Below are 26,079 nucleotides of genomic sequence, written 5' to 3'. Positions count from 1 at the left end.
TTTTATTTAAAATATTTTACATTTTTATTTATTTATACTTTTTATTTATTATTTAATTTATTTCTATTTTATTTATATTTATATTTTCTATTAATGGCTATAATTCGTCAGGATTCCACTCGGTTTGATGACTGGATGGAATCAACAGAAACAATAAGTATTTTTTTTTTTATCTCAGAAGTAGCAGCCCTGGGTATAACTGTCGGTGTACAGCATGTTTGCAGAACACTAAAGCATGCTTTTTATTCTTTTTGGGAAAATCTCTCAACAAGTTCTAAGATGTTTCATGACTTATCATGTCCTGTTGTAATACAGAACTGTGCTTGTCACCTTTTAAACTTCTGCTCTTCTGCTGTATTTTATTTGGTATTGAAGTTTATGTGCCTTCTTTTTGAATCTCACTCAGTTTGCAATATTCAACCCTTATACCTTGTTTTCATCAAGTTAGTTATTTCTGATATCTCCTTGTCGGTACATTTCCTTTTCTTTGCAATTGCCAAGGCTGCATCTTTTACAAGCTTTGTTGGTTGATGTTTGTATTTGTTGACCTCACTGTTTTGTTGTTGATACCTGCATATTGTTCAGCTAAATTCGATTTTTGTTTTGTTTTGTTCTTGCAATACAGATGTATTATTTTTACTTGCATCTTTCTCAATGTTCTTGTTATTTCTTGTTTGAAAATTAATACAAGTTTACACATTGCCAGTCCATACACAGCAATGATTAGGCTCTGTACTGTCACAAATGTTGCAAGCTTTAGATTAAATTGAAATCGACATGCTATGAATTCACAAGAGCCAGAACAAAAAAATGGCAATACAAAAACCCATGGACTTTCACACCCGAGAAGGGAGAGAAAGTTCTGTCCAGCCTCGACTCTTCATCGACAAGGGGCCCACATGGCATCAGTGCCTATATTTTCAAATCCTGCTCTGCTGTTCTTGTTTCTTCTCTGTCTGCACTATCCACTGTCCTCTCCCGTGTGTTCTCTATTGGCTGCCTGCCATCTGCTTGTAAGTCCGCAAACCACTCCGGTTCACAAGAAAAATGCAAAAACAGATCATGTTGTTATGTCGGTAGGGTAGAGCAATATCTAGAGTCAGGTAGATCTGAATAGGTAACATGCTTCGTCTGTCGCGATAGGGAATCTACCCTGTAATAAGTTCCATGTGTAGTCCGGTTTGTCGGTTAAGGAGTATACCTGTGAACATACCAGGATGTTTGTGTGCTCGGTAGTGACAGCGATTAAAGATAACAGCCCTTGTGTGTCACACCTGGTCATCAAACCTTTGTCCCTTATGGCAACGCACCGCTGTAAACACTTATATAGGCCCTTTATTGCGCACAGTAATTAAATTCCCTTCCCTAACAATGACTGGAAGAAAACGGACAGGAAACCAGGCCAGGATACCACCGATGATGGCTGCCGCCGGTCGCATCACGAACTTGCATAACAACATGCCCAGGGAGCCTGTGATTGGTCAGCGTGGTAGGCGCGAACCTCCAGCCAACCAGTGCGGGAGGCGCGAAGACGCATCTAAGAAGGAGGTTGTTGATTGGAGGGAAGTCGCTGGAAGGTTCGGTGGCTGGTGGGAAGCTACGCGACGCTGATTGGGGAGTGCGCCAAGATTGACGTCACCGGGAAGGTTATAAAAAGGACGCGCTTGGCTCGGAGCAGCAGCTCACTTGGATTTGGACTTGGCTCTTAGCGGTGCAGTCGCATTCCGCCCTGTGGCTTTCCTCGTCAAGACGCTGTTCTCTCTCCTGTCTCTCTTCGCGGTGGACCTCGTGTGGAGATCGCTGGCAGTGCTTTGGGCCGCGTGGTGCTTTTAGGGCGTTGGACGCGTGGTGCTTGGAGCGGTGCTCGGTGCTTTGGAGCTTGGAGCGAGGGACCTTGTGGTGTGCCGCTGAACAGACGAGGCCGGGGCGAGCGGATCGCTCGAGGCCTGGTGGAGCAGGAGCCGGACACCAGCCGCGTTGGTCGACGGACGCAAGACGACAAGACAGATAAGGACGCACCATTTCACAAATACACGACAAACGTGTTTCTTTGGTAACTCATTCCCTCATCTCGTATCTGCAGTCTGGTGTGTGGGATCCCAATTTAGAATTAGAATTAGCATCGCGTTTACCTGTCCCTACCTTTTATTTTAATAAACCCTTGTATTATTTTCCATTCCCTGCAAATCTTGTGCCTGTTTGAGTTCGTTCCCCTTCCACAGTTACGCGCTCCCACTTCTTCCTCTTCCCTTATTTTCTTCCCGCGTTTGATAGCACAATCCGTGTTTGGTCGTCGCCTCAAGTAAGTCCGTTTTGGTCCATCAACCCTAACAACTCGGTCCCTGGTGTTGACCGGAAGGGTCCGCGCGACAATATCAACTGCAGACAATTAAGCTCACTTGCATTTGCAAGCAACGTTATCGAATCCATCACTGCTGCTGATATCGTCTTTCTTCTTTTCAAACAGCCTGATGTATGCTGGGTCACAAACTGTTATTTTCTTTTTTCCATATCCCACCTGTATTGCCAGTGCTGCTTTTTGGGTTATTTAGATGCCCACATATCCTCCAGTGGTATCCCATTGTAACTCTTACACCAACTTTCTACAACTCTAACTGTCTATTCCTCCCATGGCCTGTCCTTAACTACCACTGCCCCTTTCGGGGAGATTTTGTAATAAAATGAGATGAGATGGAAGAGGAGTAAACTCTCTCCGGTCAATGTGCAGCCCAATTTGACTAAATAATTTATTTGACCTTGTGTACATCCGCACACAAGACTGGGAGCTTTGTCTCTAAATTCACAAATTCACTCTTTGGAGGGGAAGGGGGAGTGCTGTGGGGAGGGAGGAAGAGGAAATCCCACTCCTCCTCATACTTATAACAATATATTTTGTGGTGATTTGAAAAGATTGTCAAATTTCTTCTTTTGGAAATTCTCTGTTGTATTCGAAGTTTTGGCTTGATTTGTAAATTATCCCTGATTATGGTTATGCAATACTTTGTGTTGAAACTTTTTCAATGAATTGGTGATTGTGCAGAACAACAACAACAACATGCATTTTAAAGGCCATTTTCCCTGCGAGAGCGGGGGTTAGCCTTGTGGTCCCCATGACAATCTTCTCCATTTTGCCCTATTTTCTGCATCTCTCCTTGTTAACCCCCTTGCCCACATTTCTTCTTCCACCATCTTTAGCCAAGTCTTTCTCGGTCTTCCCCGTCTTCTACTTCCTTCTACATTCATTTCCATCACTCTTCTCAACCAGTCACTTTCATCCTTCCTCAACACATGACCAAACCATCTCAACCTGTTCCTCTTCACAGCATCAATCACAGGCTCTATTCCCATCATCTTTCGCAATTCATCATTTGTCTTCCTCTCTCTCAACGATACTCCGCACATCTGTCGAACCATTCGCATTTCCACCCTTTCCAACCTTCGTTGCTGCTATACGTTCATTACCCATGTCTCGCTCCCATAAATCATAACACTTCTCACACATGCAGCATACACCTTTCCCTTCAGCTTCAACGACACTCCTCTCCTCGTCAGCACGCCACTCAGTTCCCCAAACTTCTTCCATGCACATCTCACTCGAGCAACCGTTGCCGAGTCTGATCCACCTTCTCCATTCAGCATGGCTCCGAGGTAGCAAAATGTTTTCACACCTTCCAGCTTCATGCCGTCTCCAAGATCCAACTCAACATTTCCTCCATCTGCAGCTTCCTCTGTGCACACCTTACATTTGAATGTAGCTGCCACACTGGTTAATGACCCTCTCAGACCACTACATTTTTGATGAACCCACTCAGCGCACATTGTACACTGAATGGAGTTCACTCCGACACCCTTCCTACACACAGCACAGGGCCACTTCCCAGTTATTTCCACCTCACCACATGCTTTACCACTTGCCATCACCTTCGTCTTTCCGATATTCACCTTCAGACCTTTTGTCTCCATACGTTCCTTCCACGTGTTCATCTTTTCCTTCAGTCCATCCATACTTTCCGCAATCAACACCAGATCATCTGCATACAACAACTCCCATGGTAAACCCTCCTTTACGTTCTGAGCCAGCACCTCCATCACAGCTACAAATAGTAGTGGACTTAGTACCGACCCCTGATGCACTCCCACCTTCACCTCAAACTCACCACTGTTTCCCGTCCTTCGTCCTTACAGCTGTGCGCGCTCTTTTGTGCATTGCCTTCACTACTCTGATCAACCATTCCTCCACTCCTAACTTCCTCAATGCCCATGTCAATACTTTGCGTGGAACCCGATCGAATGCTTTCTCCAGATCAACAAACCCAAGAAACAACTTCTTCCTCTTCTCCATGTACTTCTCCTGCAACGGCCTCACAATGAAAAGCGCGTCTGTCGTTCCTCTTCCTGGCATGAATCCAAACTGCATTTCGTCGATCTTCACTTTCTTCCTTATCCTCCTCTCCAACACCCTTTCCAATACCTTCATTCCATGCTCCAATAACTTTATCGCTTGGTACGAGCCACACTCCAGAGGGTCACCTTTCCCCTTGTATAGAGGGACGAGGGTACTCAGTTCCCAATCCACTGGAATGCGGCCTTCTTTCACCACCAGATTACAGATCTCTGTCATTCTCTTCACACCCCAACTTCCTGCTGCCTTCAACATATCTCCTACAACTCCCGTCGGCCCTCCCGCTTTTCTACCCTTCATTGCTTTTATCGCAGGGACCCTGGTCGCAGGGACCAGGGACCAATCATAAACCCTGGTGTTGGGCTAGCGGCTAGGGTGCCGGCTTAGGATCCTAGGATCCTGGGTTCGAATCCCGGTCGATCGCTGAATTAACGCCAGGGGGGTTGACTCAGCCTGTCATCCTTCCGAGGTCGGCTAATTGAGTACCAGTTCACTGGTAATTCCCTGTTTGTCGTTAAAGGCGGCAAAAAGGGTTGGCGTCAGGAAGGGCATCCGGCCGTAAAACATTGCTTCAAAAAGGGGACCGAAAAACAACAACCACGGTTCCCGAAAAAGGCCAACCCCTGCTTTGCGGGGAAAAATGGCCTCTAAAGGTGGTTGTTTTTATTGCTTTTATCGCTTCCTCAACTTCCTTCTCAGTTATCTTCTCTGCCGATCCTAAAACTGGGTTACTCTCTATGTTGCCATCCCATTCATTCTCTGTATTCAACAGCATTTCCATATATCTTTTCCATCTTCCTTTAATTCCATCTGGGTCGACAACGATTTGTCCCACTTCATCCTTCAAGCAACTCACCCCCATCACATCACACCTCTCTTTCGCTATCTGCTTTGCAATCCTGAATACTGCTTTCTGACCCTCTTCCGAATCCAAGCGTTCTCCGAACATTTTCCTACATGCCTCCTGCGCCTTTGCTACCTCTTTCTTTGCAGCCTTCCTGGCTGCCTTATAACTTTCATGCTCTGCTGTTTCGGCTCCCGTACCCTTCGCCTTCTGCCACTCCTTGAACTTCTTCCTCTTCTCGTCAATCCTCTTTCCAACTTCATCATCCCACCACCATGTTTCCGAGTGCCTCGGTGGTCCTTTTGTCCATCCACATACCTCACCAACGGCTCCCAACAGACTAGCTTTCATTGACATCCAACCACTTTCAAGCTCAACCACATCATCCTCGACCCTACTCAGCCTCTCTTTTAATGCCTCCCTTACTGTCACCTCTTTCAACCTCCACACCTTCATTCTCGGTTGGTACTTCACCCGCCGAGCTCTCCTCGCACCTTTCACCCTTACGTCGCAGACAACCAAGTGGTGCTGTGAAACGGCCTCCTCCCCCGGGATCACCATTGTGTCCCGGAGGTGCCCCCTATCTCGCCTACGCACCATCAGGTAGTCAACGGTTGTCGTCGACCCACCTGACGTGTATGTAACAAGCTTATTATCCTCTTTCTGGAACTGAGTATTACAAATCAACAAATCAGCTCCATCAGCAAACTCCAAAATCCTTTCACCTTCTCCATTTCTCACACCATATCCGTAACCCCCATGAACTCCGTCAAAACCATCCATACTTCCCACATGTCCATTTAGGTCTCCTCCTACCACAACAACTTCCTCATCTTTCACGTTTTCCATCAGCTTCTCCATCGCACAGCAGAACCTGTCCTTCTCTTCATCGCTTCGACCAACCTGCGGAGCATATCCCGAGATGACGTTCACCAAGAGCTTTCCAATCATCATTTTCACCATCATCAACCTATCACTCACTCTAGTCACACTCACGACACTGTCTACAAACTCCTCAGAAAACAGGACACCAACACCATTCACGCCCTCCGGGCACCCTTGCCACACAAACTTGTATTTCTGTCCCTGCCTACCCTTCACCATTCTCACACCACTTCCCTTCCATCTCGTCTCTTGCACACAACATATGTCCACTCTTCTTCTGACCAATACTTCCACCACTTCTCCTGATCTCCCTGTCATTGTCCCTACATTCCATGTCCCAAACCTCAGAAACCGATCTCCACTTCGGGCTGTACCCTGCCCACATGTAGTTGTAATTGTCATGGTTCTCTTTTTTGAGGCAATGTTTTTTATGGCCGGATGCCCTTCCTGACGCCAACTGATTGTGCAGAACATTCAAAGGAAAATACATTTCCATCAACCTCTTATCTTTTGTCTTCCATGCTTCCATCATTATGCGTTGGATGTATCATGTTAAAGATATCGTCATATTTGTAGATTAAAAACCAATATTTACTATTCCTATTGACCTTGGTGAAACAATTAATTTTAGGAGATAATTTTGTTGCGTATGAATTTGTTTTCTTCTGAAAGACTGGCATGCAATCTCAAGATGTGATTACGAGTATATGCAAGTCTTTGAGAGGAAAACTTACTTTTTCTCGGCTGACATTAATGTGATGGTGTCTCAAACTTGTCAAACGCATCATGGACAACCTTGAGCATCAAGATTATGCTTGCTGCCGAAGCGGTTTCTATGGCTATGGTTGTAATCCTGGATGTGTCCCCAGTCCCCACTCCAGCACAGGTGTACAACCACCTTCTTTTGATTAATTTTCCAGTGTTTCTGGAGTGCATACACATCAAACAAACACAAACAGTATGATAATTCCCCCACTTCTATGATAAATATTATTTTCATCCAGAGAATTAGCTTATTTTATTATCCCTGCCATCGAAGGCGTGTAGAGGTTATGTTTTCACCCCTGTGTGTTTGTTTGCCTGTGAACAGGATATCTCAAAAAGTTCTCGACAAATTCGGACATAATTTGGTGGATAGGTTGGGTATGTGACAAGGCAATTGTGGTGAATATCTGGATGTGCATCCAAGAATTTTTAAAAGTGATTCTTCACCATTGAGAGATGGGGAAAAACGATATACGCATGTCACAATATCTCAAAAAGTTGTGGACGGATTCGGACGAACCATGGTGGGTTTGTTGGCTGTTTCACAAGGAAGAACTGATTCAATTTTGGTGAAGATTGAAATCTGATTTCCAGATCAGAGAATTTTTAAAGTGATTCTTCACCATTGAGTGATAGGGCTAAAACTTCTACATAGCACAATATCCCAAAAAGTTGTGGACGGATTCGGATGAAACTTGGTGGACAGGTTAGGTGTGTGACATGGCAATTTTTGTGAAGATCCAAATCCAGATATGAGAATTTTACATTTTTCTCAGTGAATTTTTCACCATTGAGTGATAGGGCCAAAAACAATAAATAACATGATATTTCGAAAAGTTGTCGACCACTCCTGGCCACTTGGTGGATGAGTTTGGTCGGTGACAATAACAAGTCGATTCCATTTTGGTTCAGGTCCGAATGCATACAGACACGTGAAAAAGAAAAAGTAAGGGGGGTGAGCGCGCCCCTTGGCGATCACAACTCACAAAATGATAATGAAACTCCAACCGGGACTCGAATATGCCTGGGCAGAAACATTTTCTCCCTCTCTCTGACATTCCGAGCAAGAAACTACACGACAATACAAACTGTAATGAGATAACCCGGTCCCATCGGTGGCCGATCATCTGCATGTAGGCGGTGTATTTTATTTCATCCCGGTAAATGGAAGCTAAGTCGGAATTTAAGTACTCAACATCAGAAATGAATTTTTTTCATTGTTGTTTATATATTGTAATGAAATTCCATTATTTTTGAAGCCTTATTATTTATTTATTTATTTATTTATTTATTTTTTATAACTTTGCCGGGAACCGAGCCGACCCGAGATCCCGTTATGAAAATTGAAAATTTATCGAGACGGTTCCGAGACGGGATTTTGAATCTAGCTAACAGCACTAATTTAAATGTATCAAGAAATCTGATATGAGTAATAGGAGATGTGTGAATTGTTTTTGTGAATGAAATGTATTTCTGATCTCTGTTTGGAATTGCCGAGATACTTCCAGAAGTCTTTGAGAGTTCCTTGATAAATAGATGTGTATCATAATGAGCGTTGTTATGAAGAAAAACAGGAATGAAAGAGGGGAGTTGATAATTAATATTACAACTTTGATGAGCCGGACCTCTATATTTACCAGTGAGATGACAATGGTCTCTAACCTTTAGACCTTTACCAATTTTCTCCTCACAAATATGACAGACATTGTTTTTTATAAATTCCCTTTTTTCTTTACTTGTTAAGGACATTGGTTTATTGGTTTCTCTCATTATCTTGGTTAATCGAACACAGTCTTTTTCTAGTCGTTTCACAAACTCCTCTGGGGTATTTGAGCCTGTATACATCTCTAACTTGTTATATTCATCACCAACGGATGATTTGATATCTATCTATAATTCCAGTAATCTCTGTGTGTTTGTTTGTTTGTACGTTTGTTTGTTTGTCTGTGACCGCTGTTTCTCGACAACCACGGGTCCGATATACTTTAAACTTGCCAGGTATATTGCTGGGGACCCGAGGATGTGCCTTTTCAAGGTTTCATATTAATCGGACAATTACTTACCGAGCTATGTCCAAAAAACGATTCAACCAATCAGAGAGCAGCGAGCTATCGCGTGTGCCGAACGTGGCGAACACACTCTGCCTCGGACGGCACATTTGAGAGCGTATTCATTTATTTCACGTTTGCAAACTATGTTGCCGCTATGTTGGCGTTAAACTATGTTTTAAAACTAATAAAAACCATTTCATCTAAATAGAGGGGGGGGGGGATTGTCACTGTACTCGCAAGCCGTTCGCCGTTCGCTTTGGCGTTGCGAATGGACCAACACATTTCATGGACCAAACCATTTCATGTAAAGCGTTCGCCGTTCGCTTTGGCGTTGCGAATGGACCAAAACATTTCATGGACCAAACCATTTCATGTAAATAGAGGGGGGGATATAATTTTAGATATAGATATAGTACGGGCATGCCCTAGTAATAACAAAAACCACAAGGAGTATGTTTTTGATATTTATTTGTGTATGATTCTTTTGGATCTGGAGAAGCAGTATCAATTTTTTCTAAAATACTTTCAAAATGAGCATATATAACAAATGGATGTTTTATTGTTTTCTTTTCATCTTTGAATGTGATATTTGAGCCTTTTTTAGGCATGTTGATTACCGTTGATTTATGTTCACCACAATAATTTGAATGTTTATCTAATCTTTCTTGTGTATGGAAGAAGTTAAGACAACGCATACAAATATATATTTTATTTGGTCTTTTACATAATTGTGGTTTTATTAATTTTGTAATATCTTTGATGTATGTGTAATGTGAATTTTCGTCTGAATTAAAATATAGAAGATTGATATGAGTTTGTTTACAATTGTCAGAAAGCTTTAAAACATGAATGTTGTTTGTTTCTGTTAAACCATAAACATTAACTGATAAATTATTCATCTTTTCAAATTTCGGAATATCATTTAAAGCCATAGGAAACTTTAGATCTTTCGTATTTAATGTATTCTCATATTTTTTATAATGAGATACTCTTTCATCATGAAAATGTGGAGGATGTAAATGTGCCAGAATAGACCAGAGAAAACATTTATTGTCTTTATTTTTGATATTGATAACTGCTTTTCTATTTTTAATAACACTGGGTAAATCAATGTAAGAAGAAGCTTTTAGAGGATCTGATTTAAGAATATGAATGTCTTTGTAAATAATTTTTCCTATATTGAATCCACTTCCTACGATTGAATTATCCACATCTTGCTCTTGTTTAATAAGTTCATCATAGACTCCTGATGTTTTTAAATCTTGATATGAAGATATAAAGTGTGGCTCAGTTCTCATGTATGGTGTATCTATAACTCCTTCGTCCTTTGTCATTTCTAATTTTACTCCCAGATAAAATTTAAGTGGTTTCATTTCTTTTAGTGTTTTTTCAATCAACGTTTGAACAGCAGGTTTAACTATTTCTATAGCATCAACTATAGACTCTGGTTCAGGAGGTTTGAAGTTAAAGACTCTTATTTTAATATGTCCTTTGAATGCACCATCAGAGTTTTTAGTTGTGATAAAATTTGATAAATGTTGATTTGTTTTAAGATGTATTTCGAAGCCTTTCTTGAGGATATTTTTATTACAGGCAGAACAGTGTTTTGTTTCCTTCTGAATAGGAGATAGTAGGTGAAGTAGATTAAATGTGTTTGTTAGTTTTAAGGTGTCTTTTGTATTGTTTATATTCTTGGTCACAAACATCGCAATACGTTGCTTTGATCATATTTATATAGCAAAATTATACTTAAAGTAAAACACCTTTTTAGAGGCTTTTTTAAAGATGAAACTGTGCTTAAAGTAAAACACTTATAGAAGAAAGTGCCTTTTTACAGGCTTTTTATATATGAAACTAAACTTAAACTAAAACACTTTTTCACTCAGAATCATCTGAGTCATAACTATCACATGAATACTCAGAATCATACTCAGAGTCATCAATAAAGCTACTCTCATAACTATCATTTGAGCACAAACTATTAGCATCATAACTATCATCTGAGTTCAATGAAATACTATCATCACCATCGTCCGAGTTCAATGAAATACTATCATCACTATCGTCCGAGTTCAATAAAATAGTAAAATCTTCACTGCTGTAATGACTCATATTTAATTAGCAGGAAAAATATTCCCATCAATATCTATATACTTTCTTTCATTAACAGATTCAATCTCTACATTTTTAATATCAAAAGTTATCTTTAAATAATCTCTAACTATCATAGAACAAAATGACCTTTCACCAGAAATATTAACATCATTCATTTTACTTAGATCTACGCCCTTTGGATTATTAAAGTAAATACAAATTTCTCCACGAGTATTGTTGATGGTCTTATCATTCTTTTTTAAAGTATCGCTGTCAATCACTTTTTCAAGCTTTGAATAAATTGCCAGGAGTAGAGGAGAAACTTTTGTTAGATTTACTTTAATGGATGTCTTTCCAGGTATAGTTAGAGCTCTTCCTTTAAATGAAATAGAGGGGCTCATGTTATTTTCCATAACTGGTTTTATCCAAAAATTTCCATATTTATCTTTGTTCAATTTAACATCTTTGACATATTTTTCCATATCTTCCACCGAAGTAGAGATTGATTGAAATTTGTCTTTTGTGCTTTGAAACATTGTATTTACTAGGGCATGCCCGTACTATATATAAGTTAGGACGTGCCCGTACGTGGGTGCCCGTTCCTTGCCAAAAAAAAAAAAAAAAAAAAATTTGTGTAGGGGTGTGTGTGTGTAAACATCCTAGGGCGTGGCCGTACGTGGGTGCAAAAAAACATGCGTGCAAACAACAACAACAAAAAAAAACTTTGAAACCACGTGGCAGTAACGACCACAGAACCCCCCCCCCCCCCCTCTATTTACATGAATGGTTTGGTCCATTCGCAACGACCACAGAACCCCCCCTCTATTTACATGCAATGGTTTGGTCCAAAGCGAACGGCTTGCAGTGTTTGGTAAAGAAATCGCCATAGCTCGGTAACTACTTGTCCGATTAATTTCAAACCTTGAAAAGGCACATCCTCGGGTCCCCAGCAATATACCTGGCAAGTTGCAAGTATATCGGACCCGTGGTTGTCGAGAAACAGCGGTCACAGACAAACGTACAAACGTACAAACAAACACACAGAGATTACTGGAATTATAGATAGATTAGCTAATAAACTTGCGTTTAGTTTAAGTAAAAATTTACTATATAAATATGATAGGAAGGATATTTAGAATTTCCAGACTCTCCATATGATAAATTAGAGAATTGTCCGGCTTGTGATAGAGTGGGGCTTAATAATGAGGGTTCATATAAACAATGTATTTTCTGTGATTTAATTTTAATTAATGATAATAAAAAATATAAAAATATATATAACTCTTTTAAATTAGAACCAAAAATGAATTACTTTACAAGATTAATAAGAGAGATGAATGTTAAGTATTATGATGATAATACACCATTTCTTACAAGGGAAGAGACTATTTGTATTGAGGAAATGTATAAGGGTTTAATGATATTTATTATTCAAAATAATTTTAATGGAAATGTCAATACAAGATACTATATAAATAAAATAATGAATTATTTTGAAATTAAACCTGAACTCAGGATAAAATATAGAGTTTCTAAAATAGCTCAAAAAAAGTTAGATGACTTGTTTTCCAAATATATAAATGAATGATTTTTTACCCGTTTGGGAAAATAAGATAAAATTTAATAACCATAAAAATATTCCAAATTCATTGAGATGTTTAATAGTTGGTTCAAGTGGATGTGGAAAAACCTGTTTGCTTTTAAAGATGCTCCTTCGTCCTAATTTTTTAGATGATGATAATTTAATAATTTTTACAAAGTCAAGTTTTCAACCCAAGTATCAACTACTCTCACAAGGTTTTAATGCGGGTCTTAAAAAGGAAGACATTATCGGTTTATTTAAACTTCAAAACAAACAAAATGATTTTAACATTGAGGATATAATACAACTATTTTGTGATACACAGAAACCGAAACCAAAACCCATAACTTGTATTCTCAGTGTTAATACGGATGATATACCTTCACCTCCAGATTTAGATAAATCAAAAACGAACCTCGTTATCTTTGATGATTGTGTTAATGAGAGAAACCAAACAGTAATGGATAGCTACTATACAAGAGGGAGGCATTCTTCTTGTAATAGTATTTATCTTCGTCAATCATATTTTCAACTCCCTCGACGCTCAATAAGAAACAATGCCAATACTTTTATTTTATTTAAGTTAAATTCAATAGATGTAAATAATTTTTGGAGAGATAATTGCTCTACGTTATGTAGTAAAAAAGAATTTGAAAATTATATGAAACACACGATTGGAAAATATAAATATATTGTTGTGAAACAAGATGAGATACTAACTGATATTTTACACACACAAATGATAACTATTATTATTAATCTTGTGGGTAAATCTGCTTCAGGAAAGAACTTTCATAAATCTAAACTCTTGAATAGTAAAAATGAAAAGATTGTAAGTTTTTTTAAAAAACACCCTATGATTCGTTTTGTGAGTACTACAACCAGAGCAAAGCGACCAGGAGAAGTAGAAGGGAAAGATTATAACTACAAATTCAATGGAGGAACATATGCGATTGAGGAACGAAGGTCAAATATTTGAGGAGGTCTCTCTTGGTTCTTCAAAATATTCACATTGTAAGAGTGAGTTAAATAAAGTAAAATCTCACGGTGTTGGGATTTTAGAAACTAATCCTGAAGGAATGAGACAAATTATTAAACAATTGTGGTGATGGAGTTAAGATTTTATCATTCGGTTTTGATATCGATGAGGAGACTCAACGCAAACATATGAAAAGCATAGATACAAGTATTAGTGAAGAAGAAATAACAACTCGTATTAATATCAATAAAGAATTTGATGTAATATTTAAAGAAAAGGATTTATTTCAACACATTTACGATAATGATGAAGAAAAGGAAAATTTTCCCATTGACCTTTACAATTCATTAAATGATATTTTTCAATACTAAATGAATGCCGAAGAAAGAGCAAGAAAGTTTAAGGAACATCAACAATTAGTTTCAAAAGTTGTTAAACAACAGGAAGGGATAAAGAAGAAACGGAGACAAAAACTGACTGGCGAAGAAGTCTTTGAAAGAAAACAAGAGAAATTCTTTAAACCACTTTTGAAAACTCAACACTCACCTGCAGTCCCCACGGTAGAATTTACTCCAAAAAAACTTCAAATGATCAAAGATTTTAGTCAAATGACAGAGCAAGAATTTGGTGAATTAGAATATGATGACGAGGGATTATTTCGGAAACTTGAGGAGGTAAATCAACCCCCTAATTATGTTGTGGAAGCTCTTCAAAACAATGAGTATTCGGTGGGTTCAAAAACCAGAGCAGGTCTCATTCCAACAGAAGAACCAGCACAGTTCCATCTTGTGAAAGAAAAGTTATTGATATTTCATGATAAATTGGTGTTCTTAAGTTCTGCTCAACCAAATGTTGAATTAACTCCAAGATTTTCCCATTTTCCCAAGATTAATGTTTCTTCTAACAAACTCCGGATTCAGCGGTTCAAAATATTTTGAGGAACCACTTGATATGGAAAGAGAGGAAGATAGGGTATATATTGATTTACTAAACGCACTTGATTATAGAGTTTCTGTTGCTGGTAAAAGTAAGAAGAATGAGAAGGAGAAACATATTATTGATGCTTTAAGTAAGCTTGGTTCGGGTGTTAACTTTCTTCCAAATGACCCATCACAATTAGTTAATAGGCTATTATTGTTGTTAGGTAGTAAGAAGGCTGGAAACAACAATTGTTTTAATGAAACATCCACCATTTTAGACCAGTTGATGAATATGAAAATAATTAATAAATGTCAATACAAAGATATTTTATTAGATATTAAATAAGATGAGAAGCACAATTCTTAGTTTTAATTTTACAACGAGTGATTACACAGCATCATTCCCTTACCCACTACAACTTGACCCCACAAAAGAATATGAGGCATCTTTATTGTCGATGGAAACTTATAGTACCTTGTTTAATATCACAGAGAAAAACAGCAAGTTTAGTTATAATCCAGGAAGTGGATATAAAACTATAACCGTTTCACCCGGAGTTTACGAGATTTCTCAAATATCTTCAGAAGTCTCTCGCCTTATGAAAGAAAAAGGTGATGAACCAAAAAATATTGTAATAGATATTCAAAAACACACTTCAAAATCAACGATTAAACTTAAAAATAATTATAAAGTTGATTTCACGATTGAAAATTCGTTCAGAGAGCTATTGGGTTTCTCTTCAAAAAAGATTGAAACTAACGGGACGTCTTACAGTGATAATGTCATTCAAATATCCTCCGGTATAAATTCAGTATTAATTCATTGTGATTTGATTGATGGTGCTTATAACGATGGAATAAGAACAAATACAATATTTTCATTCAGCGCATACTCAACACCGATTGGTTATAAATTCAATATGGAACCAAAAAATCTTGTCTATTTACCTGTCAGGAAAAACCATATACAGAGTAAATTTTAGGATAACCGATCAAGATAACCGTATGAGCTCCTTTAATGAAGAAATTATATCCATCAGAATTCACCTACGTGAAGTTTTTTTTGATAAATAAATAATGGTTGTCGATGGTAGGTAGGTGGGTGTATGCCAGGTGGGTCTATGCCAAACAGGAAATTAGAGCTGTCTCCCTCGACATATCACGTGCCTTCGACACGGTCTGGCACCCCGCTCTGCTCACCAAACTCTCCTCCTTTGGTATCCATGGAAATCTCCACGCATGGCTGGCGGACTTCCTCTCTAGTCGTCGTCAACGTGTGGCCCTGAATGGGTTTCTCTCATCTCCTCTTCCTGTTCAGGCTGGAGTTCCCCAAGGCAGTGTTCTGGGCCCCGTGCTTTTTCTGGTCTTCATCAATGATCTCTCTGACTCTCTCGAAAATCCTCTCTATCTCTTTGCTGATGACTCCACTCTCTGCCGCTCCATTCCTCTTCCCTCAGATCGGCAGTCTGCTGCCTCCTCACTCTCTGAAGACCTGGACAAAATCACAGACTGGTCAAACAAGTGGAACATGTCTTTCAATCCTGACAAATCTCACACTCTTACTATGTCTCTCTGAAAAGATCGACTGGACAACCCTCCCATCTACTTTCTCAACAATCCTCTCCAAGAAGTTCTGTCGCTCAAGATTTTGGGTCTCACTATCTGCCATGATCTTTCTTGGGAAAACCACATTTCCAAGCTGGCCTCCAAAGCCAGTCGCCGACTGGGCATCCTCCGTCGTGCGAAGTCCTTCCTCGGCACACCTGAGCTCCTCACCACATACAAGGCTTTCATCCGCAGCTCAATGGAATACTGTTCTCCCCTATGGGCCGGTGCTCCTGCCTCACACCTAGCTCGGCTTCACGCTGTTGAAACCAAAGCTTTCAGAATTATTGGAATCTCCCGCGATGAAGCTATCTCTGAGGGCCTTTCACTCACTCACCGCAGGCAGGTAGGTGGTCTTTCTGTCTTCTACCGACTCCTCTCCGGCCTTGCACCCCCAGCTCTCTCTGTGCTCTGTCCCCCAAATATTCCTACAGGTCGCACAAGATCTGCCAGCAACCCTCTGATGGTTAAACTGCCGAAATCTCGGCTCTCTGCTCACCTTCACTCTTTCATTCCTCTTTTCTCCCGCCTCTGGAACAAACTCCCTCACTCCCTTCAATCCCACTCCTCCCTCCAGGTCTTTAAAACAGCTGTTCACCACCATCTCTTATCTTCCCCCATCCAAAACCTTGATCTTTTCTACCCCCGCTAATTCACCCCAGATCCACCTTGTTTGAAATTCCAACTTCTTTCCTGGAAGTCCTGGCAGTGTCCATATGTTTTATACCTCTCCCACCGCCCCCTTCCCATGCCCCCCCCCCCCCCCCAAAGCCCTCGCCCTCTCTCAGATCTCTCGATGTCTCCATGTCTCTCGGTCCCTGCTCTCAAATGTTGTGTTTGTGTCCTTCCCCCTCTCTCCCCACATCTTGTCTACCGCTCCCGATGTTATATGTTTTATGTGTCGGTTTGTCTTTCTGTGTGATTAATGTTCGCTCTTTCACGAGCCTCGATCTTGTATACAAAAAAAAAAAAAAAAAAAAAAAAAGGTTATTGTGAGAAAACACGAGTTGGGAAAATATAAAATAATTACAGGGGATGGGATGTTCCTTTCACCATACTATAAGGGTGAAGGTATGTTTCTTGGTAGAGGATACTATAAACCAAAGAGACAACGGGGTGTGGGACATCAATTTAGAAATAAAGGAGATGGGATAATTGATACTCTAATGGGTATTGGTTCAACCATCCTTAAACATAAAGACCTAATTGGTTCAACTGCTTCTGCCGTGGGCTCCGTTGCGGGTGCTATAAAGAGTATAAAAGATGCTCAAAAGGAGTCTCATAAATTACAAGCAATCAAAGAAATAAAAAAAGGTAAAACTCAACTATCTTCACAAGAACGACAAAAAATCATTAAAATACTTGGGTCAGGGTTTCAACGATTTTAATACTATATAAATACAAGTATGGAAGCGATTGATAGTATCTATGATTTGGATGATACAATTATCATTTCAAACTCCACGAAAAAGGAAGACTATTTTAAGGTAAATGCTATAACAGGAACAGACTGGAATTCAAACGGAACAAAAAGTTTTGAAATAAATAATCAACAAACTTACTTGAATATAGCTGATAGTTTCTTGCTGTGTAAATTTAAATTCACTAAGGCTGCAAATAATACTAATGCTACACTCGTAAATGATTTCTTCTGGAAAATGTTTGATAGTGTTCGCCTGTATATTGGAACACAAGAGGTTGAAGCGGTTGATTATGTCTCTGCTACATCTGAAATGATGAAATTTCTTACAGAATGGTGTTTATCAAACATTTCAAGTTCAAGAAATTAATTCTAAATGTTGTGGTCAATTATGTTTATATGTATTATTTCGACTCAACAATAATGAAACTTTTTATGATATCATTTTTAATCTAATATAAATGACTTATGTTGGAAAAGATGGTTCTATCTTTGGAGAATCCTCTCGGGATATTGATTTATCAAATTATTATACAAAGGCACAGGCTGAACGACAAAAATATAGTATAAGTAAAAATATTAATATGAAGAATACTTATAAATTAATGAATTATCCAAACCCTACAGATGCGAATGACTTAATTAGATTTATTGATTTATCACAATATATATATATTTTAAAGAAAACAGCACGTTTTGTGAAACAAGTAAAATTTACAAGCACAACACCTGGTTATACTGACCATACACCTTTCCTCATTCAATTTAACTACCTGCTTACAATTGAATTTTATAAAGAAGGACATATAGTTAACATGCGAATTAATAAATGGGGGTATGATATGCCTGATTTCGGGTATAATTGGTCTTTTTCAATAAACTTAGAAGACCTACATGATTTGAATCAGTCTCGTAAAGAAGAATATTATCCGCTTGGTGAGGATAAGGATTTATGTGGAAGTACAATATTAGTAAACAACAAACACATGATTTTAAGAAAAGAAAAATATATGATAGTATAGCGATGGTTAGCATGACAAAGAAGGATGGTAATGAGATAAGGATAGAAAGCCGAGGAATACAAACCAATTTGGTAGTGGGAAGATGGGGTGGTATTACCTGTCATAATATTAATCTCACATATATTTCTGATACATAAATGGCAGGAAAAAGACTACAAGAGAATTATAATTTTTGTATTCAAGGATACCTACAAGAAAAGGGTGCTCGGTATTATATACCTTATGATGTGGAGCATATACATGGAAATTTTGTCATTAAAAACTGGCCTTATACTGATATTGTTAAACCCACAAATAGAGACTTGTTTAAAATATTAAATAAAAATGAACTTCTCAAAGTTATGAAATATAAAACTCTTTTAGAAATCGTCAACAAATCTTATTGGTATCCTATTATGAGAAAAATAATTATAGATACAAGAATATCTCAAAATCCAGATGAGTATATGTATAATATTCTTTGGGGCTCAAACTCAAGGGTAGCAAGGGATGAGGAAGGAGTTGAAGAAGAGAAGGAGGAAAGAGAGAAGGAGGAAAGGGAGAAAAAGGAGAGGGAGAAAAAGGAGAAGGAGGAGAAGGAGGAAAGGGAGAAAAAGGAGAAGGAGGAGAGGGAGGAAAGAGAGAAAAAGGAGAGGGAGGAAAGAGAGGAGAAGGAGGAGAGGGAGAAAAGAGAGAAGGAGGAGAGGGAGCAAAGAGAGAGGGAGGAAAAATATAAAAAGATGAAAATCAGTGAGATTCATAAAAGATTGAGTGTATTACAGCAAATAAATCAATCTCAACGCACCGAAGAGGAAAATAAAGAATTAACGACTCTTACTAAGGTAATGATTTTAAAAATGGTTGAGATGAGTTCAGCGAGGAGATTTAAACGAGAAAGTGGTGAAGAAGAAGAAGAAGGAAAAGATTATGTGGTTGATGATGTTGGTGTTATTGACTTTAGTTAGTTTTATTTGTAAATAAATGGAGGAGAGAGTGAAGGCATTCCTTAGGATTCTTTATGTTTTAAAAATAAAGATTGAAATGTATATGTTAAAAACCAAAAAGGTTTTGATACTCTGTCGGAATTTTTCTGATAAATAAATATGAGTTATTGTCTCAAATGTAAAAAGAAAACTAAATCTAAAAATATCTCTTCTGTTAAAGCTAAAAATAATAGAGTTTGTCAAAAAGGAATATGTCAAGTGTGTGGCTCTAAAAAGTACCAATTCATCTCTCCTAAAAGTGTAGGAGACATACAAAAGTTTCTGTCAGGAAGTAAATTTACAACAACTGGAATTCCAGGGGAATTACACCTTCCAGGGTATTCTTTCTGTGGTCCAGGAACAAACTTGGATAAAAGATTAGATGAGGCTGACAATCCTAAACCTTGGTCTAAACCTATAAATAGGGTTGATGAAGTGTGTATGAAGCATGATATTGCTTATGGGAATACCACTATATTGGATGAAAAACATGAAGCAGACAGAGAAATGTTGTATAATTTGTCTTTGATACGAAATCCTACGTTGAGAGAGAAAGTTGATCGGTTTATTGTGAAAAAAATGATAAGTGCTAAATTGAAACTTGGTCTTGGTTATTCCCCAAAAAACTATTAAACTCCAATGATGTCATCAAGACTGAGGAGCTTTTGGCTAATGAATTACATAAACCTATAATCACAAAGTTTAAAAGAAGGAAAGTTTATTCTAAATACACCGACCACATATGGTCCGCTGATTTAATCGAACTAAATAATGATAAGGGATACAGGTATGCTTTAACCGTTATTGATTTGAGGAGTAGATTTGCCTGGGTTGTTCCTTTGAAAAACAAAAGGGGTAATACAAAAGGGGTTAGCTTTCAGTGGAATATTTAGTAAAAGTAAAAGAAAACCAAAGAAGTTATGGACTGACGAGGGAACAGAGTTCTATAACAAAATATTTATGAAATTTCTTAAGGGGGAGGATATTAAATTATACAGCACCTTTAATGAAGGAAAGGCAGTTGTTATTGAGCGTTTTAATCGCACTTTGAAAGAGAAACTATATAAAAAATTCACACAACTCGGTTCTCAACAATGGGTAGATTTAATCCAGAATATTGTAGATAATTACAATAATACAGTTCATTCATCAACAAAATCAAAACCATCGGAAACATTTACAAAATTAGAATATGAAAAGGAGATTAATTTGAGAAAGCCCAAGTTTAAAGTTGGTGATATTGTAAGAATATACAAATGGAAAAGTCATTTTGAGAAAGGTTATACACAAAAATGGACTCGTGAATTATTTAAAATCATTGATGTAATGGATACAGTCCCTTGGACCTACAAATTATATGATTTAAATGGAGAAGAAATCTTGGGTTCATTTTACTCGCAAGAATTACAAAAAACACAAGTAAGCAGATAATACCCTTGAAAATAATAAATAAATAAATAAAATGTAATGGGGATACGTTTTTAAATCTGTGAACCCCAAACACAGAATCCCACAACTTTTTAGTTGGGGCTTAACTTTTGTGTGTATAATGGGGATACGTTCTTGAGATCTGTGAACCCCAAACACAGAATCCCTCAACTTTTCAGTTGGGGCTTAACTTTTGTGTGTACAATGGGGATATGTTCTTGAGATCTGTGAACCCCAAACACAGAATCCCTCAACTTTTCAGTTGGGGCTTAACTTTTGTGTGTGTGTATGTGTGAGTGAGTCATAATAATATACAAACCCGAACCCAACCCCATCCCTAACCCAACCCCATCCCGAACCCAACCCCATCCCGAACCCAACCCCATCCCGAACCCAACCCCATCCCTAACCCAAACCCATCCCTAACCCAACCCCATCCCTAACCCAAACCCATCCCTAACCCAACCCCATCCCTAACCCAACCCATCCCTCACCCAACCCCATCCCTAACCCAACCCCATCCCTAACCCAACCCCATCCCTAACCCAACCCCATCCCTAACCCAACCCCATCCCTAACCCATCCCTAACCCAACCCCATCCCTAACCCAACCCCATCCCTAACCCAACCCCATCCCTAACCCAACCCCATCCCTAACCCAACCCCATCCCTAACCCAACCCCATCCCTAACCCAACCCCATCCCTAACCCAACCCCATCCCTAACCCAACCCCATCCCTAACCCAACCCCATCCCTAACCCAACCCCATCCCTAACCTAACCCAACCCCATCCCTAACCCAACCCATCCCTGACCCTCACATTCAAAATCCCAACCCTAACCCAATCCCATCCCTAACCCAACCCCAACCCTAACCCTCACATTCAAAATCCCAACCCTAACCCAACCCCATCCCTAACCCAACCCCATCCCTAACCCTCACATTCAAAATCCCACCCAAACCCTAACATAATCTTTTTTTTCTTCTTTTTTTAAAATACGTATTTCATTTTTATTTTTTTCCTCTCCTGCCAATTCTGTCTTTCAAGGCTTTCAAGTTTGAAGAAGTATAAATGGGAAGAAATAATTTTCCAGCATTTTCTTCCTCGAACTTTCTTGATATTGCTTAAATCAAGCGTCATTAAACAAAGAACATTGTTCATTGCTTTAGAATCCAAAGAGTCTCCAAGATGGACCCCACAGGTAGAGTCTCCAAAATAAAACCAACTTTCCAAGTTCCCAAGGCATAACCACATTCCTGTTGAGCCTCCAAGATAAGTATCACATTCCGAGTCATCAAAACAAAACCCCCAATCCGAGTCTCCAAAAATATAACCATCTTTCCAAGTCTCCAAGGTAGAACCACAATTTTCAGAAATATTGGGGGTTTCCGTGATAAGTCTCACATAGTATAACTGCGGACCATCAGGGAAAATTTCCCTTTCCCAATTTTTTAGGGTTTCTATGATGTGTCTCATATAGTATAACTGCGGAACATCAGGGAGAACTCTCCTTGCCCAATTTTTTAGGGTTTCTATGATGTGTCTCACATAGTATAACTGCGGACCATCAGGGAGAATTCCCATTTCCCAATTTTTTAGGGTTTCTATGATGTGTCTCACATAGTATAACTGCGGACCATCAGGGAGAACTCTCCTTGCCCAATTTTTTAGGGTTTCTATGATGTGTCTCACATAGTATAACTGCGGACCATCAGGGAGAATTCCCGTTTCCCAATTTTTTAGGGTTTCTATGATGTGTCTCACATAGTATAACTGCGGACCATCAGGGAGAACTCTCCTTGCCCAATTTTTTAGGGTTTCTATGATGTGTCTCACATAGTATAACTGCGGACCATCAGGGAGAACTCCCCTTTCCCAATTTTCAGAAATTTGTCGGTCTCCAATGTATGACTTGTATTCTGGCTCATCAAGGTAGAACTTGTTCAGTGGGTTTTGTTTTGATAACTCACAACAAGTATCATCATGGTAAAACTCTTTTTCAGGATTTTGTGGATCTCCAAGGTATAACTCTTTGGCTGGGTCATCAAGGTAGAACTCGTTCTGGGGGTCTTGGTTGTTCAAAATGTCTTCAAACAAAAAAATAACTTCATCCCAAGTTGTGTTAAAAGCAGAATTTTCATTTCGTATCTCAGATACAATTTCCTGTGAAAGAAAATAACAATGTATTAATTTAATACAATATTTTTATTTGTATAAATCAAGCTCTATGAATATTAAAATAAACTTTGTTAACTCTTACACGAGTCTCATCTAAAAAAAAAAAAAAATTAAAATAAATAATTAAATAAATAATTAATTAAATAAATAAATAAATAAATAAACAAACAAACTTACCTCCATTGATAAGAGGTTCGAGTCCAGTTCATCAATCTGAAGGTTGAGTTCTACACAGGTAGTAGGACTCCAAGGAATAGCAAAGTTATCCCATTCCATTTCGGCATAGTAGTCCATTCTCAAGTGAAGCAGAAAGCGTGTTTGAAAAAGCCTGTGTGGTTGGTGCCTTTTATAAGGACTGGGTGTGTCATTTCCTGTGGAAATTCCCTGGGCGTGTCTTAACTGGAAATGATGTGATGGGAATTCCCTGAAAATGATGTAATGTATTACCTGGAAATGATACAATGCTGAAGAGTTTATAAAGTGGGTGGGGCTTAGCAAAAGGGGGCGGAGCTTAGTAAAAAGTGGGTGGGGCTTACCAAAAGTGGGCGGGGCTTACCGAAAGTGGGCGGAGCTTACCAAAAAAGTGGGCGGCACTGGAAGCGCTCAGACAAGAACATTGAGGGAGGTTTATTATTTTATCTTATCTCAGTTAAAATATCTTAATAAAGAACCAAACTCAAACATATACTTTGTTAATATTGTTACAGACGTGGCTTAGATGTTATTTACCGAGCGGTTTTGGTATGACCACGTCTGCACAAGTTACCCGATTATACTCGAACGTTGACTAATCGCGCTACGCTAGGTCAATAAAGGCAATAAAGGAAAAGGACACACGGCTGGGTTTCAAATGACACGACACCCAGGGTTCAGTTCTCAAGACCTCCGGAGGAGGTTATATTAAGGCGGAAGGTTAGATTACAACTACAAGAGGTACAGCATAGAAAGACAAGCACTTAGACACACTCTTATATTATTCCCAACAGACGACAGATAGACGGGACAAAAGGCTGACTCACACGGGGATTGATGGCAAGGAAAGGCAGAATCGATGGCTCCAGGTGCACCTGGGCTCGAGGCAGAATCGACTCGGTCCGGTCCAGAGATGCGGGAAGGTCACAGCGCTCGGAGATGGTGACTTGTCTGCTCAGGCTGGGGGCGCATCTGCCCTCACATCCGGCAAGTGGCTGCGTAGATCCGGCGGGGAGTGACACGCCCTCGGCTCGTTAGCTCCGCCCCAGATGGAATCGGCTCGTTGCTTCTCATTGGGTGCGTGCGGGGGGGTTACCGGCTCCGCCCTTGACGAGGAGCTGACAGCCAGCCCCTTCGTGGTAACCCCGTGGAGCGCATGGTCCGGCGCGCATTGTCAATGGCGGCTAACCGAGCCGGTGTGATGACGCACACTCCCCCGGTGCAGCGTCGTTGTTGTTGTAATTGTTGTTGTAGTTGTAGTTGTAGTTGTAGTTGTAGTTGTAGTTGTTGTTTGGGGAAGAAGATGGAAGGAGGTATGGGAAAGGTCCTAAACTCACTACTGGTGCCATATAATCACATTCTGGTGCAACGAAGAGTCATAATTAATGGAAACGAGTCCTTAACTGACATAGACTAAGAATAACTAGCAAGATGTCCGAAAGTTGTCTACGTGTGATGCGGTGGACCTGGGCACGACATTTAATGGGGGAAAAAGGGGAAGGTCGGCTCTACTGATTGTTGTTTACAGACAATGGGACTAGGGAATGGGGGATTGGGGATAGTTTGGGAATATTGGGGAAATAGGGGAATATTTACAAGCGGATATGGAGGCCAAATTCCATATTCGCAACATTGCACCCTTCTCTACCCTCGGGGCGTCCCGACCCGATAAATTTTTACCTACTTTAGTGTGGCACGCAATGTAGTTCCCTCTACTATTAACTCTACCCTGAGTGCGACAGTTTTACAGATATTCACAAATGAGTAAATATGTCCCCCTGCGACGTTGCACCCTTCTCCTCACAGAAACACACCCACAGGATAACCGAATCCGGAAAGAATCCTCAAACTAAACATACAGCCGGTAGGGAGCATTATTTACACAAGACTACGCTGATATTTACACTACGATCCAGGACCTGTTTTTGGAGGAACACATGCAGATGTTATGCATAGAGAGAGAGCACGCATGCTAGCATCGATACACCAACCCACGAGTGCTCTGTGGCCTACGGCCTTTAATAATGTGCAGAGCACCCCTTCCAAGCATCAAGCACCACCCCATCACACAGTGAGCACCATCCGGTGCACCAATAAAGTGTCTATGAATCATTGTGTGGTGTCGCAGCCGGCCGATGTTCTGCCGCTGGTCTTGCCTTCGTGTGGTGCACTTGGCCTTCTTGCCTCTTTCAAAAAAATAAAGAAAGGCGCCAACCGCGTCCATTTCTATATTGTGGCCTTCAGTGGTGTCAACTAAAAGTGGTTCACCTGTTTGGCATAGGTGCCACGTTGACCCATAGGTCCTTCCACGGGTGGTGCTTGGCCGCAAAAGAGCTGCGGTCCATTGTGGGTGGCCACAAACATTGCGGTCCATATGGTGTATCGATCCAAGCAGCAAACAGCGAAAGTGCAGGCCCACAACTGCGAAGCCAGCACCTCTCTCTCCTCTCTCTCTACCCCAAAGCCAGATCCTCGGAGGTGGGAGACAAAAGAAGCAGACAAGTGAGTAAGGTGGTAAGGGCGCAAAAGTGCACGCAATGCAAGGTAATGCACACTGGGGGCACATGGGAACCAGGTGAGACAGGTACGTTCCTACCGTACGCTCCCCCCCCCACCAGGTAACCTACATGGCCTCTCCCTTACCCCTTACTGTATCCACAAAACACAACACTACCCATAAACATCTACTTTACAAATCAACAAACATCCCTACTGTCTTCCCCGTTCCTCCCATAAACCAAATTCGTC

The 26,079-nt window shown here is 39.8% G+C and overlaps 1 protein-coding gene across 1 annotated transcript in view; it reads left to right on the top strand.

Moving 5' to 3' along the window:
* The window catches only part of LOC137416728 (U3 small nucleolar RNA-associated protein 14 homolog A), a 193,699-nt gene that overhangs the window by 26,024 nt on the left and 141,596 nt on the right, over positions 1-26,079 (top strand). The window lies entirely within an intron of this gene.

This window comes from Myxine glutinosa, chromosome 1 (assembly GCF_964187855.1).
Source record: "Myxine glutinosa chromosome 1, kmMyxGlut1.1, whole genome shotgun sequence".
Taxonomy (NCBI): Eukaryota; Metazoa; Chordata; class Myxini; order Myxiniformes; family Myxinidae; genus Myxine; species Myxine glutinosa.
Note: the sequence above shows the minus strand (reverse complement) of the source record. Positions and strands in the feature narration are given on the sequence as shown.